Source organism: Pinus tabuliformis, chromosome 2_2 (genome assembly GCF_031772625.1).
Source record: "Pinus tabuliformis cultivar Carrire ecotype Pingquan chromosome 2_2, CPIR1, whole genome shotgun sequence".
NCBI lineage: Eukaryota > Viridiplantae > Streptophyta > Pinopsida > Pinales > Pinaceae > Pinus > Pinus tabuliformis.
The window spans coordinates 286,839,659-286,853,032 of record NC_142300.1 but is presented as its reverse complement, the minus strand read 5'-3'; positions in this window follow the sequence as shown (position 1 = coordinate 286,853,032).

Below are 13,374 nucleotides of genomic sequence, written 5' to 3'. Positions count from 1 at the left end.
TTCTCATTGTTCTATTTTCTGGGTATATTTCTTCGCATATTTGGTATTCTGGTATCGTCTTGTAGGTTAAGAGCATAACAAGTTTAGTGAGTCTATGGTGTTTGTTTCTTCTTTCTATCGGTTTTAATGGATAAATCATCTCTCTTTACATGCTTTATGTTCTTCCTATGAGTTTATTTGCAGTTATATAAACAATAATATTGAAATTAAGCTCTGTTTATGTGGAATTCATAGTTGTGTTTCCCTTCTTCTAAAGCTAATGAATTCATGCCTTCACATTCTCATTAGTCTCTTTTAAACTAAAAAATCTATGCTACATTGACAAACAGTCAAATTGCACCATAACACATTGATATCTAGCTCCTATTATACTTGTTTCTGTATACTTGAAGCCTAGACCTAATTACTTGTTCTAAACCCTAGTCCAACAAACTTAATTCACAAATACTCAAAACAAACTTGCATATCTAGCCTAAAACCTTATTCTTTACAACTTTGCATTGACAAATAATTTTGAGAGATCCCTCTCTGGTTCAGTAGGGCTAGCTACTGAGATGAAAGTGGTTCTAGGTTACCTTTTTCAATTTCCTCCTTACCCTAGGAAATTGTAGGGGATAACACCTTATGAAGAGAAACCTTCTCCGCAGAACTACCCCAAACAGAAAGATGCTGCCAAATCTAACAGTGGGAAAGACAGAAACTATCAAGTTCTCTTGCAAAATCTATGTGGAGGACCACATGACACACAAATGTACTTGTATTCAAGAATGCATGGATATTCTTGCTCAAAATGACACTGGCGGAACCCTAATGGTACTATACAACCCTTTCCCTACTCAGTAGAAACAACATCTAATTTTGAACACACCGCAACCCTTGCAAGGGGGAAACGACAGTTCACATCCTCCTTCCTTTGTTGAAGGATCATCAACTGTTTAGACCTTTGAAACGGCTGATCCTCAAACATGAGGCAAGAATTATTGAACTCCTATTACTAACGCTCATGAAACTGCCTCGAGTTGAAATCCACCGCCGCCTAACGATCTTCATATTGAAAATCCTGTGGCTAATCTTGTGATTCACTCCCCTAAAGGGGAACTTCACAGCATGACACACAATATCTCTACACGTGCTTCCCAGAACTATAGTATTGTAGAAGATTTGGCGTAAGCATCGTCAGCCATGTCTACACTCGAAGTATTGCAAACCTGTCCAACATAACGGAAAGCTATGCTTTCAGCCATTGGTGGATTTGATCCTCAAGATTCCATGCTAGCAATTTTTGACATGGAGAAAAGTAAGCCTTTCCTTTCCCACCAACTTGCTTTTTCAGGTGTAGGTTATATCGAAAGGTAGAACTATCCATAGAACTGTCATTGACGAAAGCGCGTCGACCTGTGTCATGTCCAATTCATGTTGGCTCGCCCTGGGTTCTCCCACCTTGACTCTGCTAGTGAATTCCCTTAAAGTATTTGATGGCCACACTTTCATCCCGAAAGGATACCTTTCCAGCTACCCCATCACTTTGAGTGGGAAAATAGTAACGACGGATATTGAAGTCGTAGATCATCATCTTGATTATAATCTAGTTTTGGGCCGCAGTTGGACTTATCTCATGACTGTCGTTGTTTCTTTGGTCTTTCGACTCATCCTCTTTCCATTGGATGGGAAAATAGTCACAGTGGACAAGCCGCCCTTCTGTATCCCTGATTAATCCCCATTTCCTAGTAGCACCGTGCCCTTAGTGGGTGGCACACTTGACTCTTATGTTAGTGTTGGTACCAGTCTTTTGAAGGGTTCCTCCCTGTTGGGTTGCTTTCCTCTCCCACCACCCGAGGTTCCACAGATGGTTTCTATTGTCTCCACCATTCATCATGACCCACCCGATCCCTGAATCTTCCCAGCCCCTTCAGTCATTGACTCTTATGGAGAACAATTGCCACTTTCACCAGCCAAATTGGCTTATCAAGCCATTCAATCTGCATATGATTCTTCTGCTGCTTTGGTTACAACCAATGGTATAGCCTCCTCTCACATTACATATCCTTCTAACGATATCCTCAATGAAGTCCTACCTACAGACGAAGCTATTCGAGAGATCCTGTCATTAGAAGAGCGACCTTAGGAAAATTCTCATCATTGCGCTTCGATATCTGATACGGACGCGATATCTGTACAAATCCTGCCTTTTGACCCACCTAAGATTGTTACCTTGATTTATACGACTATCTAAACTATGGATTCAGAAGGGAAATTGGGAAATATTTCCAAGAACATGCTCATCGATATCTCAGTCAAAACAAGCGTCGTGAAAAACATTCATATTGGAGCTAACTGCAATCCTGAGGAAATTACTAGCTTCACCTATCCTTTTAAGGACTTTCGTGATGTTTTCCCTTGGTCTTACGAGGAAATGCTTGGCATAAATCCTTCTATTGTTGAGCATGAGATCAAGATTTATAAAACTACTAGAGGCTTTACACCATTTCAACTTGCCTACAATTTGGAAGTAGTTCTTCCTATCGAGTGTGTTATCACCAAAAAATTGATCATCTAGCCTAATTTACTAGATGGATCGAAGTACACCATGTAAAGCCAATTTTACCATAGTAAAATTGCTTTCACTGTGAGAAATTACTTAATAAACCACCTTTGTTAAGTAATTTATAGTTAAACCCATGAAGAATAATTAAATAAATCACTATTTATTTGATTTTCTTCTAGGAATAATTAATTAAACCATTGTTTTATTATTATTCCTTGTCAAATTTGACCCAATCATGAAAAATAAATAGATAAATCAATATTTATCTTAGTTTTTTCTAAGAACAATTAATTAATCAACAATTAATTATTATTTTTTGTTAAATTTGACTAAATCCCTTAGGAATAATTAAATAAGTCCTTATTTGTTTATTATTCTTTAACTAATTCCTTGAGATGATAAATAGATCGTTTATTTATTTATTATTTCTAAATAAAAGTTTAAATACTTTTTCCCTTCTAAACAAATATAATAAAATATTCTAGGTGGTTATTCCAATAATGGGATCAATAATATTTTATTATTGCTCATTATTCGAGGATAACTCAATATTTTGTTATAAATAGAAGGGTTTTCCATTCATTATTTACTTTTGATTATTTTCATTGTTGCACTCACTGTTGTAACTCTGATTATTTTCACTGTCGCACACCATATTTTTGCTGGGTTTTCACATTATAGAGGAGAGAGACTCTACACACGCTGAAGACGTTTGAGGATAGCCAAGAACCCATCCCATAGAGGGGGACTGGTAACATTTATATGTTCTCTTCACATGTGTTATTATAAAATTATTCTTTACATATATGGTTTCCATTGGATGATTGGAGTTATTACTCTTTCCTTTTGTTGTTTAACTATGATTGTGGCATAGATCCAGACTTTGGCAGGTTTTGTTTCTATCAGTTGCAGCAGATCTACAATGTTTAGTAGCCATTTATATTTTTGAGATAGTTTTTCATCCACAACCTTAAGTGGGTTCTTTTCATACATCATTGAGAAGAAAACACTACAACAAAATTGGCGACTCCACTTGGGGAATAATTTCGATTCAGAAACTTGGGTGTCCAATACAAAATTGGCGAATCCACTGGGTTTTATACTTTAGATCCATAAACTTGGGTGACCTTTGGTTTTTAGCTTAGGGTTTCTCTTTTTTTCAATTCTATTAATGTTTCCTAGTTTTTTAACCCTATATCTGATAAATTTCTGACTTCAGCAAGCTTTCTGGTTGTTTTTGCAGGTCACAAGTACTAGTCGCGACAAAGGAAATACTTTTTTCCAGGATTTGCTGACTGGGATCCACACAACAGAAATCATAGTTTTCAGCCCAAAAAGTGCAATTTGGACTCCAGATCGCACCTTTCAGCCCAAAAAGTGTGATCCCTGCAGAGGAGCAGGTCAGTACCTGCGATTTCTGGGTTTTAAGGTTTTTCTCAGATCTGTTTTTGGGTTTTGTAGAGAGCTTTCTGCTGGATTTTTTGACCTCTATGTCATCCCACTTAGGCCTTGATCCACTATGATTTACTCATCGGAGTCAAATTTAGCCTCCCCTAGGGCTTCTAGTACACTTCCACCTTTCTAGGAGGAGTTTCACTGAGTGAGTAGTCTGAGTTTCTACAACGCTTTTAGCCACATTTTCCAGATCTATACCTTTTTGTTTCAGAGTTGTTAAGATAGGTTGTTACCATCCATAGTGTCACATTTCCATTTGTTTGGTCATTTTCCTTAGGGTTCCATCGGTTTCCCTAGGGTCCTTCCAAGCTATGTAATTCGAGCTTCCCTCCAGGGCATACTCAAGTCTCAAATCGTAGAATGACATATTGCTGACTCTGAAGTATGAACTTGCAAATTCGATTTCACCTGCACAACAAACTCGAATTCTCCTCTTCTATATTGTCTTCATCTTCGATACCATGTATATTTTTACTTGTAGATTCAACAACTTATGTGATATTCTAAAACATAAGACAAGAATGTACTCTACTCATCAGCAAAAACCAAAATCGATCGATGAAAACAATAAGCAGAAAAGGAAGAATATCAATCACACATAACACAATATTTTTTTGGGGAAATCAACTACTCAAAACCCCGACTATCTATATTGCATTAAACAGGAGATATTAGAAGAAAATACAATTCTTGTTCAACCCAAACAATCTTTGCACAAGTACAATCTATCTCTCTGCCTCACAAGCTAGCTCAAGCCAACACTTAGCCAATTATGCTACCTATCAAGCCCCTAATTCCTTTCACAATTCGTAAGAAAATTAGCCCATATTTAATTGGGATATTCTCAACTCATGACTACGCAATCCATCCATAAACCTTCTACTGATTGCATGCACCATCTGTGCAACTCGGAAAATTATACAACTAATAGTGCACTGTCCCTGAAATCTAAACTCAACTGTGTCTTCGTATGAACTAACATTCATGAGTTATTCATCAGTGAATCTTTAGTTAATTTGTGTGGCACTAAGGATGCACTTGTGCCTGTCCCCACTGCTAGACCTCCTACTAGTTCCTCCAACAGTTAGAATTCGTTTAACTGACTATAATTCAGTTAGACTGAGTTAATTAATTACAACTAAAAAGAACTCAACATGGGCCCCTAAAATTTAGGGATCACTCTACATGACTCTAGATAGACTTCCCACTCAAATTTCCTAAGCCAACTAAGTCAATTTAACTTATTTAACTATTACAAGTTGCTATGAGAATATAATTTCGATTTAATTCCTAGTTTAATTCGAGGACAAATTAGATTGGAATTTCTTGTTTCTATTTTTAACATAAGGCTGCCATTTCTTCAACCATGGCCTTTTTCTAGAGTTTTCCATTCCTTGAATGCATTGTCTCCCTAACAGTTCTAGGATCATCATCAATAATAAACAAAGGAAAATTTGAATGGAAATTAGGTGGAATATAGCTTTCTTTCTTCCTTATTTTGGGAATCAACTTCCTTTGTGGCAAAGTATATGTTTCTTCTTCTTCAAATTATTTTTCTTATGTATAACTTGATTCATCAACCTTTAATTAAAACCCTACATTTTCTGGTTCTTTCTCCCTTGGAAAGGATTCTTGTTTGACAACATATTTTACTTCTCTAAATACCACATCCCAACTATACACATCCTTCTTAATTTATAGGTTCCAAAGTTTATAGCTTTTTAAACCATCTTTATATCCAATAGAGACATACTTTTAAGATTTCTTATCTAGATGACTCTTATTCTCCTTTGGAACATGTACATAATCATTACAACAAAATACCCAAATATGTTTAAGAGAAATTTTCTTACTGGTCCATACTCCATGTGTAGTATTGTCATCCAACACTAATGAGGGTGATATATTTACTGTTGATTTGGGGTAGCATCAGATGTTCTCTAGCCACGAAAATTGGTAGAGAGGATAAAAAACATGAGATATGCAATAACCATAAATGGCTTGGGTAGAATCTAACTAGTTTGGGAGATATTAAAATAATTAATATTTTTAATGAAGTCCCTAAGTCTAAACTTAGGGAAAATAAAATATTAATGTCAATTAATATAAAACTGAGTTAGAATGGTCCAAAAGTCATGGATCAAGCCAGATATAATCTTATCTGTTGATTAGGGACTTAATCTTGGCCGTTGAATTGTCAACGAGAAAAGTATAAGAGGAGGCTTGAGGGTCACTTGGAGAACACACCGAATTGATCAAGAATTCAATTTTCTGGGGCAGGGCTTGCTAAGGAAATCGAAGGAATGATTAGAGTTGCAGCTGAGGGGAAGTGAACGTAGTAGTAGAGAGGTAGAGATAGTACTGGGAGCATTAGCATAGAAGCTGGGAGAGGGTTGACGCAGAGCCAGCTAGAGGCCACGCAGAAGCATCCAGAGGCCATGCAGAGGAAATTAGGAGCTGCGCATAGCTTGAGGAGGGCCAATGTGCGAGACGCAGAGCCCTGAGGGGCTAATGCTAGGCCAGAAAGGTTGACGCTGGGCGGGAGAGGTTGACGCAGACCCTAGAGGCTGACGTTGGGAGATTTCATGGCATAGATTGGGGCTGACATATGTCTCTGACTGAGAGGTACTACTACCAAGGGGCATTCTCTATTGGGTGAGCCATTTCTGGCACCTAGATTGCATTCTGAAATTGCTTAATAATAAAACCCTCAGATAGCTGCACTAGTTTTAAAGCATTGGGTTTTTCCGGGGACATTAGTCCAAAAATAATGGTGTCACTTATGTGATTGTTTTTCCTTCAGTTGATGATATGTATGTGTTGAGACTGTACTTGTATTTATTTTCAGTATTTACATGGTAAATAACCTATTAATTAACATAAAAAGTAGGAAAAAATAAATTAGAAAGTACAGGAAGGATTTATAACAGCTAGACTTAGAAATTCCAACATGGTATCAGAGCATGGTTGCAGATCACAAGATAACTGAGGGCATCAGTTGAGTAGAGCAGCAGTAATAGAAACAACTATACCAAGTGACAGAAGTTGTTCCTAGCAGAAAAGCAACAAGGAAGGGGTGACATAGTGCCTGCAACATCAATTTGAGCTGGGAAGAGGATCAACGCAGTGGCAGAGAGGAGAAAACCTGACCTTCGTAGTGCCCGGTCATCTTTCTTAGTCAGAAAGGATTGATTCCCATGGCCAAGAGGTGCAGATTTTGCTGGTGCCAGGTTTGCGCAGAGCCTAAAGGCTCCAACCTTCAGTTTTCTGGGGCATAGGAGGTTGTGGGTAAGTTGCAGAGTGAAGCTGGTGGGGTACTATAGTCAGAACAGTACCTAATAGGGAAAGACGAAGGAGGAGGGAGTTGCTGCTGAGGATTTCTAGCCAAGAAATACGGATCAGTGGTGCAGTTGCAATAACGATCGGAGTGGGGGCATTTTGACATTGGTAGAGGGGTTTCAAGGAGGGAAATTGAGGCTCAAAGGGAGTCACACCGAGAATTTCTAGGAGGGAAGTAGAGAGACTCGAAAGATTTGAAAGAGGAGCAGCGAAATGGTAGTGAATGGGGTAAGAGATCAGGATAGACTAAATTGTTGGAATTCAGAAGCACAGCAAATCAATTAAACACACAGCAAAATATCAAGCACATAAACACAGTTTTTAACGTGGTTCACCCAACCAATCTGGGCTACGTCCACCAAACATAGGCATCAGGAATTTATTAATCAAATTGGAGATTACATCAAGAAATCCTCACACTCTCTTAGCAAAAATCCGAATGGTTGCCTGTTATATAGCCTAGAGAATCTAACAGCCTCATTAATTCCCTCACATCAAATATAGGAGGCATTAACTCCCTCCCAACAACCTGGAGTTAATCTAGGACTTGAATTCCTATTGTTGTCACCAGCTGAGATTTTTTCCTATTTCATTACAAACAGAAAATCTCAACAATCTCCACCTTGACAACAATTCGCCTGATGCCCTGTTATTATTATTTTATCTTTTCTGCAAGCCAAGAGAAGCCAAACACCAGCGTAGCTTCTCCAACAAAACTGGTTTCGTGAACATGTCTGCACAGTTCTCCTTTGTATGCACCTTTTCAAGAGAAACGCCCCTTTCAGTGATAACCTGTCTTACAAAATGATACTTGATTGGAATATGCTTTGATTTACTATGATAGGCTGGATTCTTAGCCAAATGTATTGCACTTTGACTATCACAAAGCAACCTGATGTTATCCTGTAACCTACCAAACTCACCAAGCAAACCTTTCAACCAAACCGCCTCTTTGCAAGCATGAGAAGCAGCAATGTATTCTGCTTCAGTAGTGGATAAAGCAACAATATTCTGTAGCTTTGACATCCAGCTTATAGCTCCACCTGCAAGAGTAAAGACGTACCCTGAAGTTGATCTTCTCTTATCCAAATCACCTGCAAAATCGGAATCAACATATCCGCAAACAAATTCACTACTCTTATTGTAAGAAATACAATAACTACTTGTGCCTCTCAAGTACCGAAGCACCCATTTTACTGCTGACCAGTGCTCTTTACCCAGATTTGCCATGTACCTGCTGACAACCCCAACTGCATGTGAAATATCTGGTCGAGTACACACCATCACATACATCAAACATCCTACTACATTGGCATATGGAATTCGAGACATATAATCCTTTTCTTCAACGGTATTAGGACATAAACTTGAAGAAAGCTTAAAATGGGAAGCTAAAGGGACTGAAACAGGCTTCACATTATTCATACCAAACCTCAAAAGTATTTTCTCAATATAATTTTGTTGTGATAGCCACAGCTTACCATTACTCCTGTCTCTGAAAATCTCCATGCCCAAAATCTGTCTTGCGACTCCTAGATCTTTCATATCAAACGTCCTTGCCATCTGAGTCTTCAACCTGTTGATTTCTTCAATGCTTTTGCTTGCTAAAAGCATATCATCAACATACAACACTAAGATAATGAACATGTCATTATTTAACTGCTTAAAGTAAACACAATGATCATATTCACTTCTTACATATTTCTGACTCAACATGAAAGAATCAAACTTCTTATACCACTGCCGAGGCGACTGCTTCAGGCCATATAATGACTTCTTGAGCCTGCAGAAAAATTTCTCATTGCGATGCTGAAATTGTCTGCCTATGTCTTTGTACCTTTGCCTTTAAAAAAAAACTTCCCTTTGCACTTATATTACTTTTCTTTATTTATTTTTTAAAAACAAAGAAACACTTTCATTTTATTTGTGCAAATTCTGTACCATATAGTTTTAATACCTTTATACTGAACGTGGGTTTCCGAATTAACAGATCTGAGTCACGACCGAAACATATCCACAGGGAACTCACATTGCAAACTTATGTAATTCAGTCAATCTGTGCAGGAGGAGATTCCTTTATATACGCAGAGAAAGACAACCCACTGTGACAAATTAGGCGACAGTTAACCTCTCTTGACAGATCTGGACTACCTGATATTAACCCGAATCCGACTGTCTCACCAACCAAATCATTGACTGAAACGGTGTCTTATCTCTACCGCTTGACTCAGGAAAATCGTGTACAGCGGAACATAAAAAATAACAGATACAGTGATCAGATGTGATATTGGAGTTGATGGCGTGTCACTCTTCTACACTGGACGATTCCCAGGTTAAATGTCAAAGGTTTCATGGCATTCTGGCAATTAAAACACCGCGCAGAGGCAATTTATATGAATGGCATTCGGTCATTTTAAAAAACAAAACACACGCAGGGGCTATTTCATATGAATGACATTCGGGCTTTTTTAAAAAACACGCGCAGTACCAATATATATCAAATCCGTTGGCTTTTAAAAAAACATGCGCAGTCCCAATATATATCAATGTATATTCACACCGTCTCTGCACGATTTGAAAAATCAACGCACCACAAAGTTTATAAAAAACATACCAGCAATCTGTTTCAAATGAATTTTCTGATTTTAATGACGGGATGTTCACTTCCCTCACCAATTCCCTCTGGCTGCCACTCCTTTCGTTTACAAACAGCAGCCAAACGCCTTTACGCCAATGCTCAGCCATGATATACCTCCAACGCAGCAATCAACAGCACCAGCGATGTTCATTTCAACGCTCCAGCAGGACCACGTTATGCAGAACCTCCTCCGCTGCGCCAGGCCTCCAACATGCTCTGATACCAATTGTTGGAATTCAGAAGCACAACAAATCAATTAAACACACAGCAAAATATCAAGCACATAAACACAGTTTTTAACGTGGTTCACCCAACCAATCTGGGCTACGTCCACCAAACATAGGCATCAGGAATTTATTAATCAAATTGGAGATTACATCAAGAAATCCTCACACTCTCTTAGCAAACATCCGAATGGTTGCCTGTTATATAGCCTAGAGAATCTAATAGCCTCATTAATTCCCTCACATCAAATATAGGAGGCATTAACTCCCTCCCAACAACCTGGAGTTAATCTAGGACCTGAATTCCTATTGTTGTCACCAGCTGAGATTTTTTCCTCTTTCATTACAAACATAAAATCTCAACATAAATGGAGCCTCAAACTTCATAGTCTGGAAGGCCAGGATCTTGTCCATTTTAGACAGGAATCGTCTCAAGCACTTCACCTTGAATATGATAGCAATCTCAGTTGACCCAATTGAGAACAAAAAGTATGAGGAGGCAATGGCGAGGGCCAAGAGCATCATCCTTGATGGGGTCAAAGACCATCTAGTACCACATATTGCCGAAAAGGACACAACAAATGTGATGTTGGAGGCCCTGACGAAATTGTATCAGCATACTTCCGTGTAGAGGAAGATGCTACTAGAAAATTAGCTGTGGTCATACTAGATGCAGAAGGGAGAACAGATAGACACCTTCCTTGGTCGATTGAAGGAGACCTAGGATCAACTAACTTCCATAGGGGCCACGCTAGATGAGGAGACGTTGGTGAGGACTACATTGAACGCAGTCTCAGAGGATTGGGAGGTATTTGTCCAAAGCATACTAGGCAGGTCGACCCTTCCAGATTGGGAGGAACTGTGGGCGGCTCTTCATCAAGAAGAGATCAGAAGGCTAACCAAGGTGGGAAGTAGTGGAAAGGGGGTCAGAATCAAGAAGGAGGAAGAGGAGGATGCTGCCCTAGCATATGAGAGAAATCAAGAGAAACAGAAGAAGAAGGACCTCTCCAAGGTCAAATGCTTCCACTGTGGGAACTGGGTCACTATGCAAGCCAGTTTCCGAGGAAGAAGAGCAAGGGAGAGGCTTTTGAGACCAAGGCTGCACGAGTAAGGGAGGAGAAAGAAGTAGAGACAAATGATGACTGTGCCATGAGTGCTCATGTGCCACTTGAGAGGAAGTGGGGAGACATCGACCTATAGTCAGATGGAATATAGGCGATGAGGGGCAGGATCCTTGAGGTACCCAACCTCTTGGATTATACCTTGCTACGAGATCCCTAAAGAGGAGTAGTAGGACTGGCGGATGTCGATAGAGACAGATGTAGATGGAGCGACAGAGGGAGCTATAGTGTAAGAGTCCTAGGATAGCGTGAGGCAATAGTGCGAGATGCATAGAGTCGTTGGAACATCGCAATGGTCATAGAGGTAGCACTTGTCAGTGACAAAGGGAGCTTCAACATCGGGAGTGTTTCTAGCCTGACGAAGATGTCAGAGTTGTGAGATCAGTTACTTACTTCTTAGTAACTAAGTTGCAGTGCAACAGTTAGCAGTGGCAATGCTATGGGCAGCACGATGCAGCATGATGAGAGGGTTTGCAGTGCAGATGTAGTAGTGGCAGTGGCAGGGCCATGGGAAACAACACGGATGTAGAGGGAGCTTCCGTACACATGTAGTAGTGGTAGTGTTATGGCCATGGGTATAAGTACATGATGGAGTAGTGCAGAGGATGTTGGGCAGCAGGCCTAGCATCAACACAGGGACGAATTTCGGATGATCACGGTGATGCTCATTGAGGAGTATTACTAGAGCATAGTCCTCGCTAAGAGGGAGTGTTGAAAAGCATGCCAACTCTAAGAGATTCAAACTATAAAGTGAAAGTCTCGAAATACACAATTAAAATGATACAACACTAGTTCAAATAGAGGAACATTAAGCAACTACTTGCTTCTCAAAAGACTAATGTTCTCTCCTATGCCTAACTTGAGAAGCCAAGGTGAAAATTCCCTTGCTTGAGCTATGAGGGTGTATATATAATGAATGAGGTGTCTCTTCACCTTCCTTTTGACTCTTGATCTCCCATGTGACTTTTCGAATTCCTATGAAACCCTTGCGCTTCTATATGACTCTTCACATTCTACGTGTGACCCACACATTTTACATTTTATCATTCTTTGAAATTACATAATTACAACAAAAAATGATGTGGAAAAATACAATGACAAATAAGACTCTAAAGGTGACACTTGGACAAGCCATGACTTAGAAATGATGACATGGAATTTCCTTGTAGAGTTTTAATGTCAATATTCTCTCCTTGCTTCCTTCTTTGTATCTTCATGATAATTCTTTCTTGTACTTCATTTTCATCCTCCAAGAGGATGAGATGATATGGAGTTCTTCATGTGATCTTGATCTTCCTTCTTCTTTCATGATCTAGTGTTCCATCATTTCCTTACTTAATGATCTCTTCGTGGTTTCAACTTCACAAGTGTCTTCTTACATGATCTCCTTGGAATCCTCCTTAAGCATCATCTTGTCATGTCAAGATACGAGCACCTGCAAATGGAATTCACACATGACATGGCAACATTAGTCGTAAAATATCCTAATCTATCTTATTCTTCATGCAACATGTTTATTGATTTGGGAGGATGAGCAAGATTGAGGAAGAGGCCCATGGATTGAAAAGTGCGTAGGAGCAAGAGACAGTGATGAGGGTCTAGTCACTGTGAATGTGCAATGCGTAGTAGTTGAGGGTCAATAAGGCAAGATTGTGCAGTTGAGGGAGTCAAGGATGTAGTAAGGCAGGCTTTCTCACTATGATTACACATTGCATAGTTCTAGAAGGACTAAGACATAGGATTGAAAAATTGAGCAAGTTAAGGATTGAGATAGAGCCCAACTGCTGACTAAAAATGTGTAGTGCACAGTGGAGTTTTGAATGGGAAATGGTTGCAAAATTTTTAAGTGCAGGAGTGTTAGGTAGACTAATACTTCTTGTGGATAATATGGATATCTCTAGATCTCAAACGAAATCTAGTAACAAACTAGAAAAGAGTTGCTACCTTTCCTTAGATTATGATTGATTGCAACAAGTAATATGTCAGGGATCACTTAATGTTTAATGAAGTTCCTGTTGAATTCGTTTCAGTGCCTTCCATAGTTGGCTTCTC